General features: G+C 50.6%; 1 pseudogene; it reads right to left on the reverse strand.

Moving 5' to 3' along the window:
* Positions 1-5: 5 nt before the first annotated feature.
* On the reverse strand, positions 6-19,203 carry LOC129405890 (regulatory factor X-associated protein-like; annotated as a pseudogene).
* Between the last annotated feature and the right edge of the window lie 916 nt (positions 19,204-20,119).

A 20,119-nucleotide genomic window follows, 5' to 3' on the forward strand; every position in this document is an offset into this window, starting at 1 on the left:
CTGTTTCATTACCTCCAGCAAACAATGACTGAAGAGAAATATTTTATTTAAAAATTTTGTAATTACATATTATTTTGGAAAGGCAGGCAGATTTCTTCAAGTGGTATTCTGAAAAGAATAAATGCACAAAGTACAATACTTCTTTATCCCAAATGCACACATACATTAACAGGAAAATGACAGTTTATGACCAACAGGCATAACTTACCCCACCTATCTTTAGTATAAAAAAAGTTCAGTTATTACAGTAAGATTCAAAGCATGTATATCTTCTTGATAAATTCCTTCACACTGATGTTCCTGGAAATTGTTGCTGTCTCTGATCCAAAACTTACTGAGTTAATAGTTGTTGCTGTTTTTGTAAAACCTGCACCACTTAAGGATTTCTTAATAATGACAGTCTTTTCTGATTTAACACTTGTTCTAAAAGGGCTGGTCTTGCAGGTCTCTCTCCCAAAGATCCCAATCTTTGTTTAATATTAGAGAGTATATTATCGGTACTTTCCATCCTCCGAGCTCGCATTTCACCTTTTCACCGAGGTTCGTAGGTTCTTTGCCTGCTTCTTGAGCGATGATCGCATCCCTCGTCTGCTCCTTCTGTGTCCCATCACTTGCACTGGAATGGACTCATCTAGCCCAAGGAGGTATCCGAACTGTCGGGCTCTGCACAAACTCCTCACAACGTGGGGCAAGCACTTCCTAACTCTGACTTCATGTCCAGCCAGCCCCTCCGAGCAGGTGGGCAGGCTTGGGCATGCTGGAGCGGCCCCCACTGGAAATGCGGGTTCTCTTCTTCCATCTCCCCGGCCAAGGTCCCCCTACCTCCGCCTTGACGCCGCCGGAGCCGCTGGCCGGGGCAGTCCCGCTGCAGTTCTGGGCCTGATGGCTTTTCCTCTTGTGCTTGTCCTTGTACATCTTGTTGCGGGGCTGCTTGCACATCAACGACTTGCGCTGCTTGGCCACCTGGCGGGGGGTCTCGCTGCAGCCCTCGTAAGCCCACGTCTTGCTCACGCAGCCCCCGCCCTCGCCCCCGGAGTGGGTCTCCTGGTCCTCCAGATCCTCCAGACTCGCCGCGCTCTCGCCTCCCCCGGGAGGGTCCGACGTGTCCAGCAGTTCCACGTGGTCTTCCCCAGTCTCCTCTTGGCCATCCCCCGCCGCCTCGCACGGGTACCCCCGGGCTTGCCCCGGCCGGCGCTGCCCGCTAGGGCGGCCGCCGCAGCCTCGTCCTGGCCCGCGCAGGGCCGCATCACCTATAGGGCGAACTGCGAGGCCGGGGCCGGCGCGGCGGCGGGAGCAGGGCAGGGCCGGGCGCGGGGGCTCCAGAGCGGGGCGCGCCACTGGCGGGGCGGCCCCGCGGCCTCGGCTGCTCCCCGCGCCTCAGTGCTGCCCAGAGAGCGCGCGGGACCACCGCCCGCGCCTGCCCATCTGCCCGGCCCCAACCCCCGCCACGAATGAGGTTTTTATACAGTTTTGAGTAGCAGGTTCTACTTCGGCCAGAGGCTGCTTCTGCAGCTGTACTGATCGTGTTCCCAGTTGTTTGCAGTAAAATCAGCACCACCGGCCCGCCTCTGCAGTTCCCAGAGCCTCACGACGGTTTTTGGTATCTTGTTTATTTCCTGACCAGGACCTGGAATCCACTCTTTTCCAAGAGGCCTGGTTCCTCTTAGAATGGAAATGGTATTTAAAGACCGCAATCTTGACTCCGGCTTGGCTGATCAGAATCTGTTCACAAGGAAGACTTGCAGAGCTTCCAGGAGAATCTTTGTATTATCCGAAGGATTGCTTTTGCTCATCAAAGGGGCACTAGAGTTCTCTGGAGTTGGATGTGCAGGTTTCATCTTCTACTCTTCTTGTAGATATACATTTCTGTGGGATCTCTGTTCCGTTGTCAGCTTGATGGCTCTATCTTGACATCTGGCAGTGCATCGTAGGTCAGTGAATGGTTCATGGTTTGTGCTTCCAATAGCACTCAGCCATCATTTTATTTCTCTGCAATGAGTACATCATTCACCCTGCAGTCTGTGAATGCAGTCTATTTCTTTCTTATTATCATTCGTCTTGCTACTAAATCATAGAAACAAGGGGATCAGGCAACACTGGAATATGGTGACTCACCAGTGGATCAGTCAGTACAACTTGAGAGCCGCTGCTTGCACCTCAGAGAGAGAGGGGAGCGACTGAAGATGAGTGGCACCAAAATAAGTACAAAACTGAGCGTAGGAGAAGAGGAAGACCTGGAGCCAGGCCCACATGTGATATCTCTGGAGGCCAGTAGCACAGTTCTCAGAAAGCTCAGCTGATCCGTAGCAGAGGCAAGTTCAAGGTGGCCTTTTCATGCTCTGAAATGTAGCTGAGCAATCTGACTTTTACTCTTTTCTCCCTGCAGGGTCTGGATAGGTGGACAAATTCCAGCAAACATTATGAATAGGGATGGGCCTTGTGGATCACTTCACATCTTCAAAGTTATGTAGCAGAGAAGCAAAGCTTCAAAGTGAGTTTCTTTAAGTATTGGGCTTGGAAGTCCCTGTGGTCACTGTCATCCGTCCCTTTATCTCATGTCATCACATCTTTCCTAGCCCTGTCACTCACCTCCTTCCTCTGTTCTCCTGACTCATCTTACCTTTGTTCATCTCATCTCCTCTCTGCTCTGCCTTCTGCTATCTGTGCTTGGCCTCTTTCTCATGGACGGATTCTATTGCATTCCACTTGTTTTTGTTGTATCCCACGCATCTTAACTGGGGGTTACTCAGCATTCACTTTGCTATTCATAGGGGATCCATAGATGACCAAGATGACCCTGTCTTCAAGGATCTTGCAGACTCCAGAGGAGACAGTCTTCCATAGCATAAACTTCAGTAGAAAGTGATCATGACGACTCAAACAAATGAGGCAGAAATAAAAGACGGTTTTAAGGAAGGGACCGGGGAAAGCATGCTTGATTCAGAGGAGGGTTTGAGCTTGACCCAAAGGATCAGTAACTGTCAAAAAGCCATGAAGAGACTAGAGTTAGGAAAAGCCAAAGTTTTAACCCTCTGTGTCCCCTGAGAACTGGTGTCTCTGTCATGTGCTTCCCCTCTGCCTGGTGATTGTCTCAGTTTAAGAGAGTGGCCAGGACAGCTTGTGATTCCCAGCTCTCCTCTACACGCTGAAATAAAGTCACCGAACTGGAACTCCTGATGAAGCTGCTGGCCCAGTGCTGCCTCGATCAAGTGGACACAGTCGGCATCCTCTCTCCTCGGGCTATCTGCCACCTCTCCTGCATTCTTCTAGAGTAAAAGCATACGGAGCCCTCCCTTCCCTCTGCCCTCGGGGCTCCCTCTCAGGATTGCCCAATATGGTGTCCAGCCCCCTACACACACACTCACACACACGCACACACGCGCACACACACACGCACACACACGCGCACACACACGCACACACACGCACACACACACACACACGCACACACACACACACACGCACACACACGCACACACACATTTTCTCTCTCTCTCTCTCTCTCTCTTTCTCTCTCTCTCTCTCTCACACACACACACACATGCATGCACATGCAGTTTCTCAGGAGGTTAGAGGTAAAGAAGGCGCCTGAGAAACTCATGTTCTTTGAGGATCTTGCTCCCCAAATATCTGCAAATATCTTCTTGGGAAAAAAAAGGTCCCAGAGACAGTTGTCTAGAATTTGTTTCTCCCCCTCTGCTGAACCCCTTCTCTTCCCTGGTGCAGTCTCTGTCCATATCAGGCAGCACACATGTACTTTTGACATGAGCTCCTGCCTTCCTTTATCCTAACATCCACTGATTCCTTCCAGGCCCATGGGACACACTCTCCCCAAGCTGACTTAAATCATTAGGTGACTTGGGAGATGCCAGTGTCCATGACAACTGGGAACAGGAGACTTAGAAACCGTCTGAGTGGTGGGTAACAGGGGTGGGGCCGGGGTCTTTCTTTCAGAGTTGAGAAGAAAATGGGCTTGGGAAGGAAGAGAGAAGTGGTGCGATCTACAGCCCCTACACTTTCTATAAGAACTCAATATATAATATTGGCAGAAATAGCGCATCTAACATTGCGGAGGTGAGGGGGACTGAACGGGAACCAGAGCGGGGAGATGAGGCCTCTGTTGACAGCCATTCCTAGACTCGTCTCTTGATTGATTGTAGGATGAAATTAGGGATCAATATTCTTTCCCCATTGCATGCCTTAGACTGAATAGGTTGAGGACATTGTCCTGGCCTGAGCTGCCACAAGCTCCTCCTTGAGTTTCACGGTCCTTCTCCTCGCTCATTCCCCATTTGCCCCAAAACTACTATTTCATGTTAATGATGATTTGGGATCAAAGCACACTCCCAACTCAGACCTCAAGCAGACGTCACTGAGGACCTAAATTCCAGCACTATCTCCACACTGCCTGTGACTTCCACAGCCAGTGACTTCTGAACCCACATTTTCTCTGTGGTCAATGTTTTCTCCTTGCCACTCCTGTGGTTCTGTCCCCAGGGTTAGGGTTCTCTAGAAACCTCGTATAGGCCTAAGACAAATGTCTATCGTGCTCCCAGGCCATCTCCTTCCTCTTTCCAGAAGGAGAACCAGAAACCAGGCCCCAGACTCATCACTGCACTGCCTTCTCTCTGGGGGCTGGTCCCTCAGTAGAGACCTGGTCGGTCTCTTTATGGATTTCACACCATTTTCCAGATTGCAAAGGGCTTACAATGCAGCAAGCCCACTGAATGATTCTGATCAGGCACTATGGTCTCCTTGAGCCTGACAGATCAAGGTGGGAAAGGTTCTGCATAAAAATTCACATAATTCTCTTGCTTGGAAACTTTGGAAATGAATGTGAAGTTGGGCAACACTGAATGCCACTGTCCCCATTATTGTGGTCACCTTTTTTTCCAGACCTTCCTCTCAGATTCCCTTGCTGCCACATGAAAAAAAATGCTCTGTAACACTAATTACCAAGGAGATGCACGTCCCAATCGCAATGAGATATCATCACACACTACAGAGACTGGCACACATCCGAAAGAACAAGAGCAACCAGTGCTGGCATGGATGAGGGAGAAAAGCACTCTCATTCACTGTTGGTGGAAATGCCGACTGGTCCAACCTTTTTGGAAAACAACATGGACATTCCTCAAAAGCTAGAAAATGAGCTCCCATTTGACCCCTCAATACCATTCTGGGATTATACCCTGGAGGCCCCAAACTGCCAAGCACTAGGCACAAATAACACAACTGCAGAAAAATGTTCTCCATGTGTGCTCCCCTGGGTTGAATTCTTGACCTTCCACTTAAAAGGGAAGCTTTATCTTGAAAATAAAAAGCAACATTATGTTTTTGTTGTGGTTTCTGGACCACACTCCGCAGTACTCAGGGTTTACTCCTGGAAGGCTCAGAGGACCTTTGGGGGTGCCAGAGATCAAACCAAAATCACTGCGTGCAAGGCAAGTGATTCCCACTGTACTGGCCGTCTGTCTGCAAAGGCAAGTGCTGTAAGTGACTCAGCTATGTGTCCTGGGCTCCTGTGGTCAGGCTTTTAGAAAGAACCTTAAGGGGCAGGAGTGATAGTACACATGCAAGGCAAGGTAGGATGCTTGCCTTGCATGTGACCAACGCAGAATCGACCCCTGGTCTCCCATCTGATTTCCTGAGTACCTCTAGGAGCCATTCCTGAGTGCAGGGCTTGGACTAATCACTGGGCATCGCTGGGTATGACCCCAGAAAACTGACCATCAGCTTCTCAGCACCTTCACATATAGCTGATTTTCTAGAGCTTTTGAAAATATTGCCTCATCAGCCTTGAAAGTGAAGACATAATGTGTTATTAAAATAACTTCAAGGGCTGGAGAGATAAGACGGCAGGCAGGGTGCTTGCCTTGCACAGGCTGATCTGGGTTCAGAAGTCCCAGTACTCCATATGGTCCCCGAGCCCACCAGGAGTGTCCCTGAGTGGAGGTTGGCTCCATAGCTTGGAAGCTGGCCTCACACGCTGGGGGAAAGTCATCCCAGATAGAGAAGGGAACACCAAGTAATATGTGATTGGAGATCCTGCGTGGGAAGGGAGATGCTTGCTGAAAGTAGACTAGAGACTTAACAGGATGACCACTCAATACCCCTATTGCAAACCACAACGCACAAAAGGAGAGAGAGATATCAAATTGGAATGCCCCGACACAGAGGCGGGGTGGGGTGGGGGGATGGGACTGGGGGGTGGGAGGGATACTGGCTTCATTGGTGGTGGAGAATGGACACTGGTGGAGGGATGGGCTCTCAAACATTACATGAGGGAAAAACAAGCACGAAAATGTGTGAATCTGTAACCTTACCCTCACTGTGACTCACTAATTAAAGAATAAATAAATAAAAATTAAAAAATTTTAAAAAGGAGTGTCCCTGAGTGCAGAGACAGGAGTAAGGCCTAAGCAGAGTCAGGTGGCCCCCAATAACAAAATAATAAATTCATATGCTTCATTTTAGGTGCATCATAAGGAACTTGATAACTTGAAGTCAACCTAGTTTTAATTCTAAAAGAAGTAAGCTTTATTTGTAATCATAGGAACTTACATACTGTTTTTGAAATTCTTGCCATGTTGGCCCCTGAGTAATTCAGGTCCATTTCATAATAATCTGTCAAAGGAATTTAAACTATTTAACAACTCTGACAAGTCTATAAAATTAAAGTCTAAGAAAAACATAGAGATCTGTCATTGAATAAAAGTAAGTACTTTTATATTTTCTTTTTTGGTGGTGAGAATATGGTGAAGGCGCAGGCAATAGAACATTATATGAGTGAAACTCCTCCCCTGGCCCAAACAAAAGTTGATTCAGAGCAGTCCTAGCCCAGTCACCTCCAAGAGCTCGGCACCCACCCCAGGTTTGGTGATGCTTCTATAAGGCTTGGCATTTGAAGCTAGAGAGGGGAACATGCAGGCCCAGGGTTACACAAGTGGGTCAGGGAGACAGTCCGCAGATTTGGTCAGCAGAGGACTGGAAGGGGCTGGAGAGATAGAAGAGCAGGTAAGGCATTTTTCTTGCATGCCGCTCACCTGGGTTCGATCCCCAGCATCCCGTATGGTGCCCTGAGCACTGCCATCCTGAGTGCAGAGCCAGGAGTAAGCCCTGAGCACTGTCAGTGTGGTCCCCAAACCAAAACCCAAAAACAGAGATAGAGCTGCCCCAGGAAAGAGTCCACAGGAGGAGTTTGGGGTTCCCTCTGTGCCCAGTGCTCTGCAGCACCCCATTGCTTCCCAGTTCTCTTTCTCTCTAAAACTGCCTTGGGGGCAGGAGAGCTAGTACCGGGGGTAAGGCACTTGCATTGTGTGAAGCTGCGGTGACCATAACCGTGGTTCAGGTCCCTGAGCTTGGCCAGGGGTAACTCAGGAGCACGGAGCCAGGAAGAACCCCGGAGCACTGTTGGGTGTGTCCGTGTCCCCCCTTCCCCCGCTTCACAGAAACCTTCCTTTTGTGAGATGGCAAGAATATACGGGGGTTAAGGTGCCTGCTTTTCATTTGACTGACTCGAGTTTGATCCAGGGGATCCCATAAGCACGCTGGGCACCACCAGTGTGGCCTCCAACAAACAAAACAAAACACAAACCCAAAGCCTTTTTGTGGTCATGCAGACAAGACTCTTTCTTTGACTTGTCACCCGTCTCTCATTTGATTGGCTCGACAGAGAAGTTGAAGAAGAAACTAAACTAGAGTGACTGCGGAGATAGCACAGTGGGTACCTGCCTTGCGCATGGCCGACCCAGGTTAAGTCCTCAGCACCACCAGCAGAGACCCTTGAGCACAGAGCCAGGAGAAAGCACTCAGCGCTGCTATGTGTGGCCCCAACTCCTCCCCCACCAAATGAATTGTGTGAGTCTGGAGATGCCGTGTATGAATTTAATATTCATATTCCATGTTACTATGTGTTTATGATTATCACTGGGGTGCAGGGTGGGTCGCACCTGCAAGTGCCCCAGGCTTATTTCCGGCTCTGTGCTCAGGTTTGGCCCAGCAGTGCTTGGAGGACCATGTGCTGCTGGAGACTGACCCTGGCTCTCCACCCTCAGAGCAGGAGTGCAGCCTGTTGAATCCTCTCTCTAGCCCGCGCATTTTGTTCCATTCATTATTCATTTCTCGTCTCAGAACCACACCTGCTGTGCTAGGATCACTCCTGGGGGTCTCTGAGGACCATATTTAGTACAGGGACGGTACCCAGGTCCTTCATGTGCAAAGCCAGTGCCGTGTCTGTTCTCCTGTTTCTCAGACCTCACAGTCCACTTTAAGTGTATCATGGAATAGAATGATGAAAAGTAAAATTCTACGATAATGATGAACATTTTTTGGCTTAGCGTGTATTAAATAGATATAAAAATACCAGGAGAAGTTGAGGGATAATGACTTCATGTCGTTACTGTGGAAGGGAGGAAATTGGGTCTTTCAATACCTCCAGTGGCAATGGTACACATTCCTGCTCTTTGAACAGAAGTGAAGTTCATTTTTCGTTTCGTTTTGTTTTGTTTTGTTTTAGGGCCACCCTGGAAGTGCTCAGGGGTAATTCCTGGCTTTGCACTCAGGAATTCCTCCCGGAGATGCCCGGGGATCGTCTGGGATGCCAGAGACAAGTCCAGAGCAGCAGCATGCAAGGCAAGCCCCTTCCCTGCTGTCCTGTGGCTCCAGCCCCTGAGAAGTTCACTTTCGTTTTGCACATTATGTAGCTGGCCCTGAGGGGAGTTACCAGTGACACACAGGGACAGAATACACTCCCTGTCTTCAGGGAGCCTACCAGTTGCACGAGAGAAACATACGTTAATTAAGCTATGCAGAAATACATCACCATAAGCTGATAGTTAAGGGGGAAAACGAGGGTTAGAGAGCTAAAACTGGGTAAATACAGTCAACCCAGTTGGATCCCCAGCACTGTACATTGAACACTTGAACACTGCCAGGAGTGATCCCTATGCAGGTGTAGCCCCAACACACACACACAAACACATACACACACATCAAAGGATATATGCCACCCCCCCCCCAACCCCTGTCAAAAAGATAAGAATCTCTGAGGGCATAGAGTAGTAAGTAGGGCTTAATTTGGTACTGGAGAGGCTTTTATTTATTTATTTATTTATTTATTTATTTATTTATTTATTTATGTATGTATTTTTGCTTTTTGAGTCACACCTGGTGATGCACAGGGGTTACTCCTGGCTCGTGCACTCAGAAATCACTCCTGGTGGTGCTCAGAGGACCATATGGGATGCTGGGAATCGATCCCGGGTCAGCTGCGTGCAAAGCAAGTCCCTACCCGCTATGCTATCGCTCCAGCCCCACTGGAGAGGCTTTTAAAGCAAACAAACCTTTATTCTTTTTTGGCTATAGGGATTTCCAACACTGCTAAGGATGTACACAGCACTGCAACACCACCCCCATCTCCAAAATCCCCAAGGCCTCCTTCCCCCAAGGCCCCTAAAGCCTCCTTCCCCCATGACCCCAGGGCCCTCCCTTTCAATAGGCCTCTCACACACTCCTCTCAGTAGATGACTTTCCTGCTCTGTCACCTTTGGCCCTTTGTTGCTGCCTTACGATGTATCTTTAAGTCCCATGCATGAGAAAGATCATTTGATATCTTTTGTTTCCTTCTGCCTGACTTCACTCAGCCTGATATCCTCAGTTCCATCCAGGTACTGGCAAATTGCATACTAGTGTCCTTTTTTTTCTTAAGTAGGAATACTGCCATTTATTCAGTCAGCGCCATGCCTCCACCAGTGTACATTTCCCACCACCATTGTCCCCCATTTCCCTACCACTAGCCCTCAACCAATCCCCACCCCCAGCCTTCCTCTATGGAACTTTCCTTCTTGCTCTCTCTCCTTTTCCTTTTGTGCATTACGGTTCTCAATACAGGTGCTAAGAGGTTATGGTGTTTGTTCAGGGTGTTCAGTATTTTTCTTGGGATGGTAAGGCTGGAGTAGCTTTTCAATTGGGTGGCAGCTTTGAGTTGTGGATGTGACTACCAAAGTTTCTGGAAGCACAGGGGCTGGGGGGAAGTAGCCCATTCCGACCCCAAGAAAGCCTGGAGATTTCAGGGTGGGCACCACCACCCCTTTTGATTTACCCAGGTCTGTTCAGCCATGCGTGGGTCCGAGATTAACTGTGGGTTTTGGTCTCTTTCGAGATTTATTTATAGGTTTCTGAAGCAAGGCTGGTAGTAGACTTTACATGGTGTCGCTGGAGTTGGTTTGTGGTGGTGACTGCCAGTGCTTCTAGGTGTATTGGGAAGTGGGGGGAGATTTGCATTTCCCTCACTATAAGTGACAGAGAGCAATTTTTCATATGCCTATTTGCCATCTGTATGTCTTATTGGGAGGGATGTTTATTCATCTCTCCTCCTTCTCCGATGAGGTTCTCCCATTTTGCTGTTGTTGAGCTTTGTGAGTGCTTTTAGATCTCGGATATTAGCCCTTTATCTGACGTATTATGTACAAACGATTTATCATTTTCAAATGCGTATTGTTTTCTAGGCTTGAATTTCTTTTGTTGTGCAGAAACTTGTTAAACTTGTTTGGTTTCATGATCCTTGCCTGTGGGGTCATCTTGTTGAAGACACTTCTGAGGTCATTGCTAGAGAGTTCTGCCCGGGTTTTCTTCAGTGTAGCTCAGACAAAGAAGTGACTTTTGCCTAAGATCACACAACTCTGAAGGAATGAAGTTTGGGCTGGAGGTCAGAGGCTGCTACTCAGAAAGCCTGTGTTCATCTCATGCCTCCCATGAATCACAAGGGCCCCTGTGGCTGAGCATAAACCTCAAGTAAGGAGTCGGGCCCAATTCCTATTTTCCCAACCCCTTCACTTTGAGGAAGAAAGGCACTGACCTGGAGGGTGAATCTTGAGCTGAAAACCATGTGCTGATGCTCTTGTGATGCGTCTTACCCATCTGCAGCTGCACTGTGCTTAGAATGGAAGAGAGGGGTCTATGGCTGCTGTGCCCTCTCTCTCCAGAAGTCCCTGTGCCCAACGAGACTCCGACAAAGATGATAGGCCTGCTAGACATCCAGAAAGAGAACAGAAGAAAACAGGAGGAATACAAAAGAACAGAAGAGTGTTGGAAAGTCCCTGGGTATTTCCCAGGTGATGAAAGAGTCTTGGAGGGTTAAATTTGCAGTCCCATCTGACCACTTTTCTGAGAGAAAGGAATAGCTGATCTTACCTGCATGATGAAACCCTCATAAAAATCCCAACAAAATAAGGTTCAGAGAGCTTCCCGGTTGGAGAACACATGGAGAGGTGGGAAGGGAGATAGGAGAGGAGAAGCAGAGCACTTTTCACATACTTTCTTCTAAAGAAACTTTTCTGGTCAGTTTTAGTGGATTCTTCATAACAAGCAATGCAAAATACGTTACTAAGATCCTGCTTTGGGGCCAGGGTTTGGAGGTCAGGGTGAAAACATTCGAAATAGGGAAACACTCAGCAGGGAATCCCAGAAGACACCAACTCTCCAGAGATCTCTCCGAAACCCCATACTGCACCAACTTCTCCTCAGATGGGCAGGTTTCCCCTCTCCGCCCACCCCAGATGAACCCCCGGTGGCCAATGCTTCCTGCAGAAAAACCCAGGTACTCGGGATCTGGGAGTAAGACTACAGGCCACACTGCTGCAGCGGAGACAGGTAGTTCCTTCCTGTCTTTCTGCCAGCCTGGGGTCCTGGCTCTGACACCCATGAGCTGCCTCCAGGTGCTATCTCAGCGCATCAGCGACCTTGATCCAGAGACTCCAAATGAATTTCAAAATGGATTAACGCCCTACAGAAATGTCTCTTGATCCCAATCAATTAAATTTTAGAATTTCAGAAGTGTGTGGTGCAACCTCTCATATTCATAATAAGCAATAGAAAATAAATTATCTAGCATCATATCCTGACAGGCAGACTTGAAGGGTGATGGGAAAAAGAGATAATGGTTGTGGGAAGGTTTAATGGGGTGATATGGTGTTCAAATATTGAATGTAATCAATTAATGTGAAGAAACTTAAAAAATAAAATATTAAAAAGATAGTGACTTAAAAACAAAAAGAGAACATTTGAAATATGGTGGTGGGAAGTTATAAAGTAGGTGGGATTGGTGTTGGAAAAGTAAATAGAAAAATTATTGTGAAAAACTTTATAAAAATAAAATAATTTTTTAAAAGTATTGTGTGTGTTCTGCAAATGAGAAATTGGGCCCTACTGCCACCCAGCTTCCTGCTCCCCTCTTTCCCCAGCTTAGACTTGTGCAGTTGTAGAAGAGGCTATGCTGAGGGACATGGGAGATGCGAGGCCCTCAGGTGGGTCGTTCTGGGCTCAGAAGCAGGAAGTTGTCGTCGCCTTGTGGAATGGAGGCGTCTGCTGTGTGGGAGAGCCAGGGCAGCCTGAGGAGGATGCATTCCGGGTTTCCTGAGTGCTTCCTGCGAGATCCCTGGGTGACAGTGAGTCTAGCTAAGTCTGAGCACATGTCAGGCAGCCTAATTTGGGCATCAGAACAAGATGGCTTCCCCCAAGTCCATCAGCCATGAGCCCAGCATTTGAAACATTCTGCTTCAAGTTCACGTTGCCCCATGCCACATGCCCCAGAAAGGAAGCAAAACATCACGGTTGGGCCAGAGGGACACTTTCAACAGGCTGGGGATTGATTCTCCACGGGTGACTGGGAGGAATCCCGCAGGGATCTGATCCACACCCAGGGCTGCAGCTGTCACATCCTCCCTAGAGGATGTGCCCCGGGTCTCTGGTGCCTGCAGCCCGTGGGCTCTGGGTTGTAGCCCTTGCGAGGTGACAGATTCCCCAGGAAGTCTAGAACACATTTGTTTGCCGAAATGAAGAGCCTTTACTAACCTGCTGGGGCTGGGAGCCTGAGAGCAAGGATCTCCGTGCACCAAGAACCCTGAAACTAAGTCCAGGCAAAGTTTTCAACCTTCCTTTTCCCTGGTTCTTGGCTACATCAGTCAACTTCCTCGTGCACTGAAGCAAACGAGCACAACTACAGCACAGAAGCCGATGTTCACAGTTAGCCTGGGACAGTTCAGAATTTTCTACTTGGCAGCTGACAAGAGCAGTATATGAGAGCTACCTAGCCTGCATTCGGGCTTTTTCTGGACATCCTGTCCCTGTGTCCTTGGAATGTCTCTTTCTCCTTCCCAGCTATCTTTGAGCCACCACATTTTTCTCCGTTAACCTTTAACCTCATCGCATTTCCCACTGGTCTGATGTGAGTCGAATCCTTGACTCACCTAGGTGTCATTTCTCACATGGAGGCCTGATCATTAAGATCTTTACAGAGCTACTACTCTGGCTGATATGTCTGTTAAGTAATTGACAAGGCCAGTCTGTCAGGGCCAGCACAATGATGATAAGCGTCCCAGCATGCCCCACTCACTGTCCCCTAGTGACATGAGGGGGCCATGGGAGGAGACTGCAGTCTGGTAGGCCAAACATTCCCTCTTAATGTGTTGAGCCAAGTGACAAGTCTTTATGCTATTCTAAGTGGGAGAGTTTAAACATGATTGGAAGCATTTAAACTGGTTAACACAGCAGAGAAGAAATGCAAGCCTGGCTGCTGTGGCAGGCATAGTTCAAGACCAGTCATTTTTGACACAACTAATTCAAATTTGGGTCCCATGAAGCACTGACAAAGTCTTTTCTGTCCTGTCCCAATCCTCAGGGACAGTGGCCACCAGTCTTATTTGCAGGAAGCTGGGCACAGGGCAGCCATAGTCAGTGGCAGCACGCTACACAGAATGGAATGGAGAGGCACACCATGGTGTCAAGTTCCCCTTCCTGATGCTCAGAGCAGGGCCCAAAGCTTGGAGGGCTGGTGCATGCAGCATGCCAGAAGCTTTTGCGCTCACCTTCCAGTGACTGGGGGCTGTACTGGAATCTCTCCAGCTCCAGGGATCTGCTGGCAGAGGGGATGCTGTGGATTCAGTGTCGCACCCTCTCAAACTGCTCAGGTGCCGCTTTCTCGACTCCACAGTGGTGAATCCCCAGGGTGTTTCTGAAATCAAACCTACAGGGACACATTTGCTCCATCACTTCTGTAGGACTCATATCTGATCTCTAGGCAAAGGCACATTATTGAATCATGGTCTTCTCCCTACTTGGCTTTCAATTTGCAAAAAAATCCGTTTTGAATAACCTTGACTGTTACTTACATAAACACAGGGAGCCCAGAGAATTTTCTGTGGGGCAGCCCGTTCTTTAGGAGAGGTCCTTGGGGATTTAATATAGGCAGAGCATGAGACACACTAATCAATGCATTACTATTTAACCTGTCACGTCAGAGTTACCCAGGCTTAGCCACTGTGAACATATGAAGAACAGGTCAGCTGAGTGAGCCACGAGAGGCCTGGGGCCTCTTGTCGGCCGTAGGAGTATCCTGGCCAGAAGCTCTCCATCCCATTCCTCTCCAGGGCCCAGCAGGTGTGGACCTGGTGCTGTTCCCATAGGAGGGGAAAAAACAGACCAACCCGCAGGGGACCACCGCACACAGGTTACAGAGAGTATGGCCCGTCCCGAGTATCTGAGGGAGACAAGGCATCTGGAGAGCGAGAATAGTGGGCAGGGCAGGGCGCCTGCTTGCCGTACATGCTGCCAGCCTGATTCAATTCCTGGAAGCCATATGATTCCCCTCGAGTTCCATCAGGAGTGATCTCTGACACAAACTCAGGAGTTCATCCAGAGAATTGCTGGGCATGGCAGCCCCAGACACCCCCAAAAAATAGACTCAAGGGGCTAGAGTCACCTCTAAGCATCTCAATGTCATCCACAAAGAAAAAAAAAATTTTTTAAGTAAAGTCCATCTGAAGGAGACCAGGGGCCCCATGAGGCTCCTCCACTTTCCCACGGCAGCCCGGTGGCCCCTCCGGGGTGGAACTTGCCAGGCACGCCCAGTGATGCCTGGTGAGTGGAAGGCCTGGGACAGACACCAGAGCTACCACCACTCAGGGAAGGCCACCGAGTCCTTCCTTTCCCATGGCCAGTGTCCAGGCAGGCAATAGGGGACTGAAAGGCTGTTGCAGCCTACTGGGCACTCAAAACTCTAGCTATGACCACCACCTGCGCAGAAATGAAGGGCCCGGGATTAAAGTGCTTGATTGGAATTGGTTAGATGCACATTCAACCAGGCTCCTCTCTGGCACCCCAAATGGTTCCCTGAGCACTGCCAGGGTGATCTCTGAGTGCAGAGCCAGGGCTACCTCCCGAATAATCTCCGTGTGCCTCTCCACCCCCCCCCAGCCCAAAATAAATATGGAGTGGAAGCACAGCTTGGCCCTGAGAAGCATGCACAGACCGTTCCTCCTCCCACCCTCCACCCCCACCCCTCGCCCCTCAGTGTCTCTCCTGCCCAGGGAAAGACAGGCTGGCTGCTCCCACCTCTCTGAGGCAGCTCCATGCTCTGCTGTGTGACCTCCAGCTGCTGGGAGGTGGGTCCAGTTCAGAGCCAGGGGCAGAATAGAGTCTGGAGGATCATGGGAACAGGTTTGAGACCCAGTGGGGGGCTGAAAACTGGAGGTGCAGGCTGTCCTGAGGGCAGGGTCCAGGAAGGGCACCCACCCCATTTCAGGACAGCAACACAAATAAGTTTTCATTCCCACCCTTGTCCCCATGTGATCATTCTCCTGCCCTGACCAAGCGCGTCTTGTATTTCAACTTTCCTCCTGTTTCAACTCTGTCTCTGTCATATGTGCAGACCACGCCTCCTGTTGTCACTTTCTTCTCTCGACCCACTTTCAGGGCCAGAGGTGCCCGCCCACACTCCCTGGGACCCTTCTCTCACTTCCTCTTTCTCATTCTTTCAGGCAGTTCTTGGTGACCATCAATGATGACTTGGCTAAGGAATTTCTACTAATCTTCCTGAAGAAGATAAACTATTTTGAGCAAATGAGATTTTTCAAGGACAAAAGCTGAGTGTGGTTTTGGGGTTATTTGCAAGATACAAATTGGGAAAGGTGGTGGTGAAGGAGACTGGGGGAATGTCCGTGAAATGCGGGCTTGGAGATCACTGGCTTCGACAGGATATTTCTAGCTCAGAGCCTTGTTTTTCAAGGCACAGGCCCTATACTTTGAAGTATATCCCTGGCACTGTTTAACATTTATTTCTGGGAGGTAAGTATGAGTTTGAGCACTTGAGACAGTGCTCAGCAGGTGGTGCTGGGGACCACACAGAGCTGGGGGTAGAACCCACACTTCCCGATTGCAACGCCTGTGTGCATATAGATGAGCTACTCTTTGGCCCCCAGTGCCACAATTATTATTCTCTGATATCAGAGTCTCACGCATGTAAACAAAGTTCTCTACACACACACACACACACACACACACACATCCCAGGAGCCCTTGTGAACTGAAATAAATCATTTCTGCATTTTGGTTAAAGGACTGTCTGCACCTCTGGTTCTCCAGGAAGAAGTCAGGAAAAGAGAATTCCGCACTTTCGTCTCAGAATAAGCAGATTGGGGCACTGCACACTTCAAATTTCAGTAGGGGAGATCATTCCACTTGAACAAAAGTCAGAGAATTGACAATGTGAGCAGGGGGAATTCACTTCTGCCCAATCCATGTGCACTCACACCCTGTGAGAACGAACAGGACTGTTGGACTAGACTGATGTCTGATTCCCCCATTTGAAACTCTTCTCTAGAGGAGCCGCTCTCTCAGAGGACAACCTGTCTGTCTGGTTGTGGGTTTGAATCCTGTCTACATCCTGCCGCGCTGTCTAACTTTGAGACCTTTCATTTCACACTCACGGCGTCTGGATGCCACAGCATCCCGCCCGCCAAGAGGTGTAGAGAGATGCGGCCTGATCTGACCAAGCCACGGAGAAGACCTCGGGTGTATGTGGGGGTCTTTGGTGGGCAATGAGCCCATTACAGGAGGGCAAAGGACCCGGGCAGAGAGCAGAGCCTGGCGCCGGGTGCGGACCAGCGCGCTGAACTGAGCCGAGGGCAGTGGGGGTCAGGAACCAGCCCCGCCCCGGGCCCTGGGGCGCGAGCACAGCCTCGACTCTCTCAGAGCCGCGGGCGCAGTGCCGGGGGCGGGGCCTGCTGCTGCTCCTGACCCCTCTGGCCTGTGGAAGGGCGGCGGGTTCCAATTCCAATTGCACCTGGTGGCGCGCACCTGTTCCCGTCTGACCTCTGCTGGCAGCGGGTGAGCAGGAGACAGCGCGAAGGTGGGGAAGCAGGATGGGAGAGGGCAGACTGCGTGGGCAAGCAAAGACGGGATTGCTTGCAACAGACCGCGCCTGCAGCTGGCAGGGGTGAGGGCGGGGGCTGGAGGGGGGTGCGGGGTTGGGGGCCGGCGGGGGTGAGACTTGGAGACTGAAGACTGGGGACCAAAGTGTGATTGGCAGGTGATGAGCCCCAGGAAGGGAGCAGGAAGCCTTTGTGGGCGGGATCTAGAGTTGCAGGAGGGATGCTTCTAAGTCATTCCTGAAGGGGGCGGGGCCGGGGAGGCTGGATTTGTCCGCCTCTGCTAAGGTTTCTGTGAGTTGTTTCCTTTCCTGATTTGTTTGTTTTCTTTACTGATACAGGAGCGGATTCCAGTCCCAGAGCCCAGGGGAGAGCCGGGAGCTCTGGCTCATGGGCGGCCTCGGCCCTGCGGCAGAAAGGTCTCAGTGTGTGGCTGGAACAGGCAAGTTGCAGGGGAAGCATCACCCTGGTTGTCCGCTGGAGTTTCCCTCAGTAAGCATGTGAAGGCCAAGAGCCTGACGTGCACCAAGCAGACCTTTACGTGTCGGACGAGTCTGTGGCTGTCCTGGGTGGTGAGGGGCCCAGTGCCCGCCTGCACCCCGGTTCTGCTGGGGTCAAGGCTGAATTCCCTGGAGGTCCATCAGGACAAAGATTTGTTCAGCTGTTGGTGACGAAAAGTTCTTTCTTCTAACATAGTTGACGTCAAGATTGCTCAGAACCCCAGTGTCTTTGCCCCTGAACTGCGTCCTTGGCAGCTCTCTCGACTCCTGCTCCATCAGTAGTAGTAGTGAGAATCATTCTCAGTGTAGGGCTGGAGGGATTAATTCAGGGTGCAGGGGGTAAGACTTTTGCCTTGCATGTGGCCGACCCTGAATTCATCTCCAACACTGCCTCGGGTTCCGTGAGCACCACTGGGTAATGGCCCAGGCTCCCCAGACCCCCCACGGGACCATCAAGTTCTACTAGGGACGAGAGCAGAGGGCACCGACTGCCCTAGAGCCTGGGTCTAGGAGCGCCTGTGAGGGAAGCTGCAGAGCCAGGCACCCTGTAGATGTGCGAGTGGTGGTCTGGGTCTCCCACCCTGGCCCCTGGCTGCAGTGCTCTGCCTCCTCCCTTCTGCAGCTCCTGCCTCCTCCCTGGGGGAAGAGGCTGCACCAGCCCAGCCCACTCCCCCCGCCCCCCATGGGTTCAAGGCTTCCTGGAAGCTCTCAGCAGCACCAGCCGGGACACAGGAACATCCTGAGCCGCTGAGGCCCCCAGGAGGAGCTGGCCGGGGCCGGGGGAGGCAAGTGTGACAGGCTCCGGGCCTTGCTGGCATGGTGCTGGTGAGGAGGAGGTGGGTGGCCTGCTGGGTGCTGGGTGCTGGGTGGTCTCAGGGATCGGAACGATAGGCGCATGTGGCGGAGGGTAGGCTGAGGTGTCTCTGGTCTGAGCCCTGTTGACAAGCTGTGTCCCTGGGCCCCGCTCCTCTGTGGGTCAAGAGGGCTGACAGAGGGCCTTCCTGGGGAGAAAGGGGTCTCGGGTAAGAGACTGTCCACTGCTCGGATGCCACCGGGGGCTCCTCACAGCGAGGGAGGGTCTGCTGCGTCCAGCTAGCGCCCCTGTCTGTCTCGGGCAGCCTGGATCAGGGCGCTCTCAGATCCTTGCGCCAGAACCCAGCCATGCCCTTCGGCCAGACGGTAAGGGGACCGGGCCCGGGTCATGGCGGGGGGTACCGCGCAGCTGGTCAGGCCCAGGTGCAGCCCTTTGTTTCTGGCAGCAACAGGTCTGGTGGATGCTGGATACCAAGGATGGGTGCACTTGGGCCCCTGTGAGTCCCCGACCTTAGAAGGGCGTGAATGCGCAGACTGCACAGCGTCCACTAGGTGGCGCCGCGGGCCCGTGTCATTGCGGCAGTGGGCCTGTGCTGGCTCTCAGCTCACTGTCCTGTGGCCTCTGGGCACACTTCTGAGAAGCCCTTCTGGGGGTCCAGCCTCTCCACGGGGTCCCACAGTGCCATCGGGACAGGAGAAAGTGCCTCCTTTGCCCATTTCCCCCTTTCTGCGGGGACCGCCCAGGCAGTGCTGGGAGGCCTTAGGGTCACTCCCAGTGGTTGTCCGATGCCCAGAGCCCAGACTCGGTGCAAAGAGCCAAGGATGCCATGCTGTCAGGCCCTGTGGTGCCAGGGGTTCCCCGGAACCCCCTGCAGTGCTTGGGAGCCTCCAGGGCTGAATCCAGTGATACTGGGGGACCATGTGGTGCTGGGGATTGAACCGGGTCAGCTGCATGTGAGGTAAGTGCCTTACTTATCCCCTACCCTGTCTGTCCACCCTCTTCTCGCAATTTTTATGATACACTTTTGGAAAAGTAACACTTCATTTTTATTGCAAAAAGCAGAAACAAACAAAAAGCAGGGGAAACATTGCTTTACTTTTCATCAGCAGAACCTGGCAAACTACCTGTGGCGTATTCGATATGCGAAAAAACAGTAACAAGTCTCACAATGGAGACATTACTGGTGCCCACTTGAGCACATCGATGAACAACGGGATGACAGTGCTACAGTGCTACTTTCACCAGCAAAAAGACCTTGTTATATATTGTAGTTTTCAGCAATGATTTTTATAAATACACATGACAGATTTGAAGACCAATACAGAAAATATCTCTCCATGCTGTAATAATTTACTTTTTTTCTCCACTTAGCCACCAAAAGCCAAAAATATGTTTCGTTGTTATCAATTTTGTGTTTCTTTGATGGATTCCATTATCTGCACATATTGTAGTATAAAACTTCTCTTCTTTTCTTAGATATTTTGGTAGCTCCAGGTTCTTTCTGTTTGAAGTATCGGAGTGGTAAATAGGTCCATATCTCTGCCCGGTCTTTATCCTCTGTCCCTCCTTGGGAAAGGGCATAAGGGGTAGAGGCTGCTGTG

This window comes from Sorex araneus, chromosome 6, assembly GCF_027595985.1.
Source record: "Sorex araneus isolate mSorAra2 chromosome 6, mSorAra2.pri, whole genome shotgun sequence".
NCBI lineage: Eukaryota > Metazoa > Chordata > Mammalia > Eulipotyphla > Soricidae > Sorex > Sorex araneus.